The sequence below is a fragment of the Uranotaenia lowii genome, chromosome 2 (assembly GCF_029784155.1).
Source record: "Uranotaenia lowii strain MFRU-FL chromosome 2, ASM2978415v1, whole genome shotgun sequence".
Lineage (NCBI taxonomy): Eukaryota > Metazoa > Arthropoda > Insecta > Diptera > Culicidae > Uranotaenia > Uranotaenia lowii.
In genome coordinates this window covers 189,887,416-189,899,803 of record NC_073692.1, presented here as the reverse complement: position 1 = coordinate 189,899,803, position 12,388 = coordinate 189,887,416, and the positions used below count along the sequence as shown (strand labels likewise).

The 12,388-nt window shown below is 39.5% G+C and overlaps 1 protein-coding gene and 1 long non-coding RNA gene across 3 annotated transcripts in view; both read left to right on the top strand.

The window, feature by feature from the left end:
- The window catches only part of LOC129744586 (uncharacterized), a 327,683-nt gene that overhangs the window by 206,584 nt on the left and 108,711 nt on the right, over positions 1–12,388 (top strand). The window lies entirely within an intron of this gene.
- On the top strand, positions 4,704–6,060 carry LOC129744598 (uncharacterized). Its single transcript, XR_008736949.1, has 4 exons — positions 4,704–4,915; positions 4,992–5,055; positions 5,121–5,191; positions 5,252–6,060. It is a non-coding gene; the product is annotated as an uncharacterized LOC129744598 (long non-coding RNA).

The following is a 12,388-nucleotide window of genomic DNA, read 5'->3' as shown; positions in this document are numbered from 1 at the left end:
CAAATTATACTTGCATTTATTTTTTCAGGTTTTTACCTTAGTCAATACTAAATTTATATTCAGATACTTTTAAGATAAATATTAATAAAAAAATTATTATCAATATTCGCAGTCAATCTTTCAAAGCTGAAAAAAGGTCTTCTTATAATTTCACAATTAATTTCATAATTATAATAAACAAAGCGAATAGAAAATTTTGAACTTATAGCAAAATGTTAAGTTACTACACTTGAAATTTGATGAGATCAGCTGATTCCTAGCACATCATCGAGTTTCGTGGTCTACATTTAAAAAGATTTATGTTTGAAGACTCTGTTCGTTAATTTCTATTTGCGAATAAGTAATATTTTATGATGAAAAACACTTCTTTTTTGCTAGAAAATTCAAGTTTTAAATTCTTTGAAAATGAAGTTTTATTCTGCACTAATTTTTTTTTTCATTTGAAAGGATTATTTTTATTTAAAATTATCCCTAATCTGTGGAAAACTGCGAACCTGGCGGTTTCCTGGAAACCGGGTAACCCCCTGGGCATCCGTCATCGTACAGACCTATTTGTCTGTTGGATACCCTTGGTTAACTACGAGAGGGGATAATCTTTAACAGACTACTAACAATCTGCACAGAGGGTGAAAGTGGACTGTCGAACAGACAGTTCGGTTTTCGGTAATGGAGTTACCCAATGGACGCAAACCAAATGGTGACAGTGTACGCGAAACGTGCACATCAAAAGAATTCGGACGATCGACGTTACAAATGCCTTCAACAACGCTAGCTGAAGAACTATTGCTAAAGCGCTTCACCGGATGCGTGCTTCCAATACTCTCTGCAGGATAATAGAAAGTTTTTTTTAATGGTGTCTTGACCTGTGAATCCAAAACCGGGTTATGATCTACTGCTTTAACCGCGGATGTTCCACAGGATTCCATACTAGGACCTGTGTTCTGGAATGCCTTTATAATAAGGTGTTAACGCTGAAACTACCAGCAAGCGTGCAGATAGACGAAACCGTGCTCATGATCATCGGCGAAACAATCGAGGAGGAAGAAGACCTTGCAACGGTGTCTGTAGAAAGGGTTGATATCTGGATGGAAGGAGTCAAGTTCAGATAGCCCACCATAAAACCGAAGGACTACTCGTGACTAACAAAAGAGTTGTGCAACACATGGAGAGAACACACGAAATCTTCGAAACAGCAGCTGAAATACCTCGGAGTATTCGTCGACCGCCGCGTTAGTTTCGGTGCACATTGCAAATTTTTATTGTTGTAATAGAGCGTCGAAAGTCATCGACTCACTGGCCTAGATTATGCCGAACTACCATGGTCCAGAGGGTAGCAAGAGACGTCTCCTTGCGAGCGTTGCACTTTCAAAACTACGATACGGAGGAGCGGCCAGGAACTCTGCCCTAGAGATGGAGCGCAAGAGATCCAAATTACAGTGTATACATTGGTTGTTAGCCATGCGAGTTTGCTGTGCATACAGATAAAGAATGTTACGTAGCATGAGCTGTTGGAGGAGTGCGTAAAGCTCAACGAGCAGCATCAATACTCAAGAGGCTGAAGCAATTTAACGCATCGAGCAACTCAAGATGGACGCATAGCCGCATTAGCCTAAGCTAATCCCACGGGTTTCAGACTATGACAAGGCATTATGGAAAGGTCAACTTTAACTGGACGCAGTTACTTTTGGGTCATGGGTGCTCAAAGCAAAACCTTTATCGGTTAAAGTTTATCAGCTCGTCATATTACCAGGAATGTGTAGATACGGCGGAGTCGGCAGAACATGCAATATTTTTTGCCCCAAGCACATGTCCAGAGGTAAGCAACTTTTAACCGTGCACGCCTAAAATGTTGTAACGCCTAGAATGTTCTAACTGTACTTCAAACGACAAAATCTTGCAGATCATGTGCTATCTGATAAGGATCAGGAAAAAGCATGAACGGAGAGAAAGAGACAGTCAACCTAACTTAATAAACTAAAGGAAGGACTTTGGGAATCCTATGACACCACCAATCAAAAGTAACGCGAACTTAGGACGCGGTATAGCCCTAATATGGACTCATACGTGCGGTGATGCTTAAAAGGTCTCACGTACTTAGCTACGATCTTTCCTATAGCAAGATGAACTTTAGAAGGAAAAAGGAAAAAGGGTGGATGCATTAGTGCATGAGCACAGTCTACCCCATGATGTAGTGTAAAAAGGTGAAACCAAGGGACACATCGGGCATACGAAGCCCAAGGTGGTTCTAGTGTGACGAACGGCAGCAAACACCTGACTTTTATGGGTTCAAGTCAAATATGGTTACTCAAAAAGCTATTAAAGGACAGCCTGCAAATGGCCGAGAAACTTCTGAACTAAATAGAACGATGCCATAATATCGTAACCACAATAAAATTGGAATATATATCTTAGGTCTGTATTGATTTTTCCTTTGATTTTCTACTAAATCAATATATAAAGCGTAGTGTAGTTGAATAATCACTAACATCTTAAATGTACCTTGCTAATTTCCTCCAGTAATTTTTTAATTTTTTCTTCGGATCCAAGGTATGAACAAGTAAAAGCAATCAAGCTTATTAAAAAAATAGCCAGTTTTTTGGAAGTTCTAAATTGATGTCACAAAGAGAAAGAAAATTCACTTAACATGTGACAAAAACAATCAAATACTTACGTTAGAACGACCTCAAGATTTGTATAATTATTCCGATTTCAACATTTCGTATGCATTTGCAGCAAAACCTCTAAATCAGTTTGATTTTTACTAGTTTGTCAAAATTATGGACTTTCAGCATCTCGTTTCCGCTTATCGATTTCTACCGATTACGGTAACAAGATCGCATCTTGACATGCAGTTTTAATTAATCACATGATGGTTGGTACAAATCGACCACGAACATATCAGGGGTGACGAAAAAAAAAATCCTCCTATCGTTTACTGAAAACCCTCTCCAGCGGAATCGAATTTCAAGTGAACGTTGTTCAGCAAAGCAAAGGACAACCATCCGACCAACCGACGACGAAAGCAGTTTGGTGGTAATGGAATAATGGTAAACGGATTGGTCCACAACATTTGCTTTGAGGAGGAGGGGAAATTACAACGGTAAACAATATGTACCATCAACCAACCAACGAATTGACTACCAGTTGATGGTTCAGCCAGACCAGTCCTTTCCTGTTCCGGAACCACGGTAGTTAGTTGACAACCAACCGGGAAAAGATCCGGCAGTCATTACTGGTCTGTTTGATTTTCATCTTCCCATCGGGTTGGCATTCGTCGGCCCACTCAGTAGGTACATACTTAGGATTGGAAATATTGGCACTCGAATGGGATCGGATCCGCTGGCCAAAGTCGAACTGCAATGAAACTTTAAACTTGAGTGGCTTCGACCGACATTGTTCGAGCAGAGGGGTCACAGGATTCGGGAATGTGGAATCTTGCTTGTGCTTGGAAGCGCTGAAAATGGCGTTATTATGTTTATCGTTTTTTTTGTCTAAACGTTGAATCATGTTTTTAACTGTAGGTAGGTAAAGAATATTTCGAGTGATAAAACATCGAAATAAATGGGTGGGCAGCTACATAAAAAAATGGTTAAAGAGGAAAGAGATAAGATCTTTGAATCCTAAACGAAAGCTCAATCATATGTGATCTTTTTCGAATGATTTGTCAACAATATAGAAAACTAAAAATTGATTAGGCGTTACAACATAAAATCCGGCCAAAATCACAACAATTCAATAAAAAAAAGAATAAAGAATTTTTTTATCTTGAATAATTCTCTCATTATTTTTTTTTGTTTCGATTATGGTCGTTTTACCATCATTATGGCATTCGCGACTCATTAATGTGAATTATAAATTGTATGAAATTATGTTGCGTACAAGCTTCAGTTAAATTTGTTCCAATTTATTGAAAATTTGTATTATTTTTTATTATCCCTCCTCTCGCGAATTCTCAATTCAATGTGACAAAAGAAGGATTTCATTTTTTTCCAGCCTTATTGGCTTGATTCTGAACTATGAAATCTGTGCTCCAAATTAAAATAAGTTTTAGCCATATTTACTTTTTTGATCGAGTACGATTTCTGTATTCAGCAATTAGAACATTAAGAAAAAAGTTAAACAGCATTTAGAACATTAAGAAAAAAAAAGTTAAACAAGCTGATATGTGGATATTAAAAATTTATAATTATGTTTTAATATTCCTGCTCTCAAATTTAGAATACAAAATAAAAAAAGATTTTTTCCATTATTTAATTGACAAAGTTATTAAATAAAATAAGGGGAAATAAAGGTATAACGAGCATCCGGGGCATAGTGAGCACTCCTCTTTTATACAAATCTACGTATTTTCTTTAATTAATTTTCATGAGAATTAGATTCGTACTTCCTATAGTACAAATTTATCAGCAAAAAATGAATCTTCCTATAATCTTTACAGAAATATTAAAAAAAACAACTATGTAATGATTTAGTTTACGCCCTGTCGATTAGTAGTGAGCCACTGCATTTCAGTTGCCATAAAAAAGCTAAAGCTCAAAACCGTGCTTGGAAATAGAAAGCTAAATTATCCGCTCGACGCGCCATCTTCTGGTCGGTATTCACAACAGTTAGGCTTCTTACGATTTGCATCGTGATGAGATCCACACTTGAACTCATTTAATTTTTGCAATAAGCTGATCGGGGTTGCAAAAAGAGGCGTATTAAAGAATGTTACCTTGTCCTTGAAATTTTGCACAAAAGCCCACCAGCTAGGGTGTATGAGATGGGGTGCAACACACACAACTGCCGGTGGCTAAGCCATCATTTGGCGCGGGTTAGATTGGGGGGATCGTAGCTAGTCTAGTCGGCTATCGTAAGTCACTTTGGTGAAATCCGTTCAGCGAATAACATCGAGCTCGACCGCACTTGAAGGCTCGTAAGTGTAAAAACGTGCCAAGCTATAGTTAGAAGCCTACCTAATCTAATTTGCTAATTTATTTTTGTTAATTCAGAATCAGCAATAGAGCTATAAGGCTACTCTAGTGCACAGTTAGTGTGGCTTCGAAAATTGCACTAGTAAGTAAAAAGTTGTAAAAGTGTTAGCGTGATCTAATAAATTGTTTTAATGTGAACAAATCTAGGCAAACTTGCATTGACCCTAAGTCGAGTGAGGTTTTTTATTCGCTGTGAGCAATTTAAGCTAACTCAGCAGGTAAGATCGGTAACACCAAATCTGACAATATGTGGTTCTAAACAATCTCGTTGAACATAGGCAACCCACTGTTCAACGTGGGTGTTTGTTGGGGCTTATTTCGCTGCCAATCTCGGGGCCAAGAAGACGGTATCCACAACGGTGGTTTGGAGTGGAACACGTGCTACAACCGTAGTATTGTTGCCAATATTAGGAGAGCTCGAACACGGTGTACGATCAACACACCGGTCTCCATACGGTTCCGCCGAGCCCGTCGATTGAAGGCTTCACCACCGATAAGCCATCCGAGAATCAACCACTGCCACGTGTTGAAAAAGCCATCGTACTAGTTAAGTACGAGTCGTGTCTTGGTGCGTTAGCTGAGACACCAACCACATGGTCGCCTCTGGTTATTAGTTGGAGGTTGGAATCTACCGATGCGTAAATTGGTTTGCTGAATCGAAAAGGTCAGATTAGATTAAGACACTTGTGAATATTCTTAAGAGCTATTATGATTAGTGACGTCACTCAGGGCTACAGGAACACAATGAACGCTACAATTAAACATATTGTGTTAGCTCAATTGAAAGTCGTGTGTTGAAATTGGTGGGAAGCGTTGACGGTTTCATTGATTTGGTTTGCGTGGGAGTAAGATTTTGATTTGTCCGCATAGTTGTGGGTTGTGCAATTCATCTCATACTTGTTTAAAAAAGTTAGGGCCGCAACTCGATTGGTAAGTTGGGAAGATTAAGTGGGACTGAGTGTTAAAACTGTTAGCCCGCCTTGAATCAGAGTCTCTAGCCGGGACGCAAATCGCGCACCAACAGCCTCTCGGTTTCCGGGAGTGGCGCTATAAGCTGTTGGCTGTTTCGGGAACTAAAACATTCGTTACAACTAGGTTCTCAAGTAATCGTTCAATTATCTTGATAAATAATGTACACGGCAACAAGATGTACACATTGTTCCTCAATTCATTAATTTTTTTATTTTTCATTATAATCAATTTTAAAACACGTTTTTACTTTGACTTGTTGACTCGGGGCGAACAGAGCACCATTGATCGCATAACAAAGTTGAAAACTAGGATTTTTTCGTCAAAAATGCACCTTGACGAACATGTCGGTGATAACTCGGAGCAAATTTGCAATCTTTTTGCAAATTTCTTTCAAGAAATTTATACGACATTTAATGAAAAAGATCGTGATCGCGATTATTTTACATTTTTCCCAGAATTCTCAAGGGGCATTAACATTAATCAAGTTCATGTGCAGGATATTCTGCAGGGACTAAAAAAATTAGACGCTTCGAAAGGTCCAGGACCAGACGGAATTCCTCCTGTATTCATGAAAAGTTTGGCAATGGAACTGACAGCTCCATTGTTTTGGCTTTTCAATATGTCATTGGAATCAGGAAATTTTCCTAAAATTTGGAAAAGCTTATTTTTAGTGCCTATATTCAAATCTGGTCGAAAGTCTGACATTCGAAATTATCGCGGAATAGCCATTATCTCTTGCATTCCAAAGCTTTTTGAAGCAATTATAAACGAAAAATTATTTGCCCAATTTAAGAACCGAATAACTGATAGGCAACATGGCTTTTTCAAAGGCCGTTCAACCTAAACTAATTTAATTGAATTTATAGACATTTCATTGAATGAAATGGATAATGGAAACCATGTGGAAGCTCTTTATACAGACTTTAGTAAGGCATTTGATCGCATAGACATACCAATGCTTCTTTTCAAATTTTTTTTTTGTTTGGTTTTGATCACCGCACTTTCTTGTGGTTTTCTTTGATTGATATTTTTCGGTGATTCACGACGATAAATATAACTGCTGTTTTTTACGTTTCAGCTTACTGAATTTCAGCCATCCTCAGAAAACTATATTTAAATTGAAAAGAAATAGAACATAAATTTTACAAATTTTTTCACAAATAATTAATTTTCTAATAACATAATTCAAAATTTCAAAAAACTATTCTAGTGCACACTGTCGCGAAACTCACAACTTGTTTTGCCGCGTGTTTCCTTTACGGCCGTCGTACGATATTTGAAATCGACGTCAGATAGATGCTCCTAGTCAGCCGTCGTCTTGGTGTGCATCCGATTGGTTCGTCGTCGGCAAATTACAAAAAATTGGCATAAAATCTTAACTCCGGAAATGGCTTGAATCATACCTAACGAATCGCCAACAAATTATAAATTTCTATGGAAAGAAATCGCTCCCTATTCAAGTCAATTCAGGAGTTCCGCAAGGATCTCATTTAGGACCCCTACTTTTCATACTATATGTAAATGACATTTCCTTTATTCTCAAAAATCTCAAAATGCTCATTTATGCCGACGACATGAAGCTCTATTTGGAAATAAGAAATGAAGAAGACATCAGCATATTCCAGAATGAAATTCACATTTTCTACCTGTGGTGCAAAAAAAGCCTTCTGAAGCTCAATGTAAAAAAATGCAGCTTAATATCATTTAGCAGAAAAAGAACAACACCAAACATAACAATTACATTAGGAGATCAGAATGTAGAAAAATGTGAACGAGTCAGGGATTTAGGAATTATCTTAGACTTCAAACTTACATTCACAGACCATTACAATACTATCATCCATAGGGCAAATAACATGCTGGGCTTTATTAAGCGCTCTTGCTTTAATTTTTAATTTAATTTAATATATATTGCCTATGTAAGGTCTTTACTGGAATATTGCAGCGTTGTTTGGTCCCCATATTCAATTTCACACGAAGAAAGAATAGAGTCAGTTCAAAAGCAATTTCTACTATATGCCCTTCGTAAATTAGGTTGGACATCATTTCCACTTCCATCATATAAAGCGCGCTGCATGCTCATTGACATACAAATAGACTCAAAAGAAATTCTATCAAAATTAAACTTTTATGCACCCTCTCGGCAACTCCGAAATCGAAATTTATTTTTCATTAATCACTATCGAGCCCGTTCTATTTTTTTTTTAATATTTGAGGGTTATTTCTGTAAAAGAAATTTGTTCTCTATTATATCAAAAGTTATTAACGGATCAAAAAAACAGACACATGATCTCATAATATTCTGATAATCATGTGATAAGTTTAGACAACATTATTCCCATTTGATGGGCATTTTAACTAGAACAAGGAACTTTTATGTCACATAATTCAACAAAACTTAGCTTATTTGCATACTTTGTCTTAAAGAACTTTTTCATTTGAACTAGATTTTGGATTTCATCTTCCAATTGTATAGGAATATTTAGGTTAACTTTTGAGCTATTTTTTAAAGCTAATTTCGTTATCGTTTTATGAAAATTGGGCCATTTTCAGTCAGGAAAGCGAAAAGCAAATCAATTCCAAATAGAAGGCATTAAAGCTTTATTTAAATTATTTTAATAATTGAAAAGCTAGCTTGATAAAATAATAAATAATTAATAGTCAGATTAGTTAACCTCATGAACTTTCATTTTTTTTTTAACAAATACAATTTGATTCGAGACTATGCCAACATGAAACTACTGATTTCGTAAAAAAACGGAAATTGCAAACACTTGTTTTTGGTTTAATTCAATTAGTTTTTAGGTATCACGATAAACACACTGCCCTTAGAACTACACCTTCAAATTCAAAATATAGGAATGCAAATCAAAATATCTCATTGACAGGGTAACGATCGGAGAATTGATTGCACTAGTATAACACATGAAGGAGGTTTCTTTAACTGATATTTGAAAAAGCTTAGCAAGAAGTTGAATTTAGGGTAGAATGACAGAGTTCAGCATGTCCAATTTAGGGTTTTGCAGATAAAAATTGTTTATCAAGTAATAATGTCTATAGCAGGATGAAAAAAACTAGATCACATTGGTCAAAAGTGTTTCCTGATCTTATCCTCCCACCCAAGGTGTGTATATATTCAGGAAGTGTTACCGAATATCGAATTCCCGATTCAGCCATTTTGGCTATGTAGGCTATGCAACTATGCGGAACTCATGAAGTTTGTTTACCAACAAACCCCCGAAAAGCTGAGCAAAAAATAAACAAACTCATTGAGAGCCCCGCTCACTCCTCGCCTACTTACTGTGAAAGTCGGAAAACCTAGTGTATCAAAAGACCTTGCTACCACCCACTCTCCAAACCAAAATTGTTTGCTAGGATGCAGAGGTGAACTCGTTCCTAAAGCACAAATTTCTTTCTTTCATCCCTTTCTCTTTCTTCCAATCTATCGATTGACTACTAGGACGTGGCCGGCGCCGTTATTGACGTTCAAAGAGAAAGCATCAGTTTTGTGCAGTGTGAATGAGTTGCTAGTCCCAAGCACCATTCATTTGACCTCTGAACAAAATTGATGGCCTCGGTCAATCACGGAGTATTTGGTCTTGGAAAGATTTTGGGCCAGAAGTTTGTTATTTAAGTATTTACAAAAAAAACTCTAGATCCTTTTGCATTATTCCGATTTTGACATTGGCACAATTCTCTGGATAAAATAATGCTGTGTCACCTGCAAATAATCTGGAGGTACCATGTATTGGCAGGTTGCATAATTCATTGATAGATAGTACAGAAAGTAGTGGCCCAATGTTATTACCTTGTGGCACCTACCTACCTACCTACCTAAGGGTCCAGCGCCAATTGGCCGGCGCATAGGGCTGAGATAAAAGATCTCCACTGCTGGCGATCCGGAGCCAGCGTCTTCACTTGCTGCCAGCCAAGGTTCTCGTCAACTGTGCGGATTTCAGCGGCTAGACTTCGCCGCCACGAGCTCTTGGGCCTGCCTTTTCTTCGATGCCCATCTGGATTCCAGTCAAGCGCCTCTCTGCAAATCTCGTTTTCATCTCTTCGCAGCGTGTGCCCAATCCATCTCCATTTACGTTCCCGAATCTCGATTTCTAGCGCCTTTTGATGACACCGGCGATGAAGTTCAACGTTTGAGATCCAGTTGCCAGGCCACCAAGCGCGGATGATGTTCCGCAGGCAGCGATTCACAAAAACTTGCAGTTTTCGCGTCGTCACCGCATATATGCACCAAGTTTCACACCCGTACAGCAATACGGATTTGACGTTTGAGTTGAAGATTCGGATCTTAGTTCGTAGAGAGATCTGGCGTGACCGCCAGATGTTTCGGAGACTCGCAAACGCAAATCGGGCTTTTCTGATTCGGGTTTCGATGTCCTTCTTGGTACCACCATCAGGCGTAATCTGGCTACCAAGATACTGGAAGCACTCCACTGTCTCAACCTGTTGTCCAGCTATCACGAAATTGGAACGATTTTCTGTATTGATTTCCATCGAACTGGTCTTTCCGACATTGATTTTGAGACCTGCTGCCTTGGAGCTTTCGGTGAGGTCGTCGAGTTTGCTCTGCATGTCTTGTTGTGTTTGGGCGAGCAAAACAATATCGTCTGCCAGGTCAAGGTCGTTCAGTTGCTCCATGGTTGAAGGATTCCACGGCAATCCTCGGTTTGATCTACAGTCAATCGATCCAGTCAAGATCTCATCCATTACGATGAGAAAAAGCAGCGGTGACAAAATACATCCTTGTCTCACTCCAGCAGTTACCGGGATTGGTTCTGACAAGACACCGTCGTGCAAGACCTTGCACGAAAATGCCTCGTACTGTGCTTCGATGAGATGGACTAGTTTCTCTGGGACCCCTCGTCGTCTAAGAGCAGCCCAGATGTTTTCGTGGTTAAGTCGGTCAAATGCTTTTTCGAAATCAACGAACACCAGCAGAAGAGAGTCCTGGAATTCGTTGATTTGTTCCAGTATTATTCGTAGCGTTGTGATGTGGTCCACACATGATCGTCCGGATCGGAATCCAGCTTGTTACCGTCGGAGTGTAGCGTCGATTTTCTCCTGGATCCTGTTCAGGATCACTTTGCAGAGTACTTTGAGGGTTGTACAGATCAAAGTTATGCCACGCCAGTTACCGCACTCTGTTAGGTCTCCTTTCTTTGGGACCTTTACGAGGATACCCTGCATCCAGTCGGCCGGGAATGTTGCAGTATCCCAGATGTCAGCGAAAAGACGGTGCAACATTTGTGCTGACAAGGCAGGGTCGGCTTTGAGCATTTCAGCAGGAATGCAATCGATTCCAGGCGCTTTGTTGGATTTCATGTCCTTGATTGCCGCTTCTATTTCAGCCAGCGAGGGCGCTTCCGAGTTGACGCCATTAATGCGACTTACTGTGGGCGCCTCGAGCTGCGGGTTCTGTTGGCCATTGCTATTTGTAACTCGGAAAAGTTGATCAAAATGCTCAGTCCAACGCTTGAGCTGATCTGTTCGATCTGTCAGCAGCTGACCTGCTCGGTTTTTCAGCGGCATTCTTGCATTAGTCCTTGCACCACTAAGGCGGCGAGAAATATCATATAATATTTAATCGGATATCTCCAATGGCGGCGGCTCTTTCTCCCTCTTCGGCTAGGGAGTTTGTCCAGGCTCTCTTGTCTCGTCTACGAGCTCGATTCACTGCCTTTTCCAGCTCCGCATATCGTGAGCGGGCGGCTGCTTTGGTTGACCCGGTACATGCCTGCTCAATTCCGACTTTCGCCATTCTCCGACCATCGATCATCCTCCAGGTTTCATCCGGCATCCATTCACTTCGTCTTCCACAAACTTTACCGAGAGTACCATGGCTCGTCGTGATAAAGGCATTCTTGATTCCACACCACTGTTCTTCGACTGTTCCGTCTGTCGGCAACTCCGAAGCTCTGGATTCTAGCTGTTCATCGTATGCCCTTTTCACCTCTGGATTCTCCAACCGGCGGACGTCGTATCGACACCCGACTTTCTCCTCGCGCCGTTGGACACGCGCAACTCTCAGTCGTATCTCGCCAAGGACGAGGTGATGGTCAGATGCAATGTCTGCGCTTCGCTTGTTGCGGACATCAAGAAGGCTACTTCTCCATTTTCGACTGATGCAGATGTGGTCAATTTGATTTTCTGTTCGGCCATCTCGGGATACCCAAGTGACCTTATGTGCTGGTCGATGGGTGTTGAGATTGCCGATTTTAAAAGAATATGTAGTTTCTGGATTTTGAATCAGTGTGTTTATTAACGTACGATTAAAAATCTCCTGTAAAGATTTTGTTGAAGTGAGTTCTGAGAATGGAATTACAATGTGGATTTGGTAACTTACATTTAGTGTAGATATTACTTTAATTCACGGCGATTCTCATCAACAATATACCGGAGATATTTATAGACTGTAGGATCATGTTAAT